The sequence below is a fragment of the Phalaenopsis equestris genome, unplaced genomic scaffold, assembly GCF_001263595.1.
Source record: "Phalaenopsis equestris unplaced genomic scaffold, ASM126359v1 Scaffold000236, whole genome shotgun sequence".
In the NCBI taxonomy this organism is placed as follows: Eukaryota; Viridiplantae; Streptophyta; class Magnoliopsida; order Asparagales; family Orchidaceae; genus Phalaenopsis; species Phalaenopsis equestris.
Window position 1 is genome coordinate 203216 of NW_018164678.1, and position 698 is coordinate 203913.

Sequence of the window (698 nt, forward strand, 5' to 3'; positions counted from 1 at the left end):
AATAAAATATTAAACAAAAACCTATAATTTCTTTAAATATATCTTAAATTTAATTAAGATGATATATACATATCTACATCTATACATATCTACATACATACATACATATATATATATATATAAGGCTTTATATTTGATTTCATTTGAGTATTAATGATATAATGGATAAATTTAAAATGTTAGGTTAAATGTCTGAATTAATTGAATTGATAGATTTAATTTTAACTATCATATTATGTTAAACAATAAATTAGGGATTTCAAATATTAATAATGATTTTTACATTTGTACATTTATACAAAAATAAATATTTAAAATGATAATAGTTAATTAAATATAATAATTTCAGATTTAAATAGAAGAATTAAAATGTTTAGCCTATATAATTAAATATGATGTTATGTAATTTAGATGTGAGATGATGGGAATTATAAAGAATGAGTTTGACAATTTTTGCAAATTTTAAAAGCTTATGTATGAAAAATTTGTTGACATGGGTATCATACTAAAAGAAGAAATATTTAAAGAGTATGTGGGAAGCTAGTTTTAAAATAAGGTAATTAATTATATTTCTATATTGAAATAATAATTTCCCTTCTTTTAAATTTAATTTTTTTACTATTATGGTCTTTTATATCATTGAATAATATTTTTATTAGTACAAAATTGCTATAAGCAAAGGTCAAATTTGACTTTCT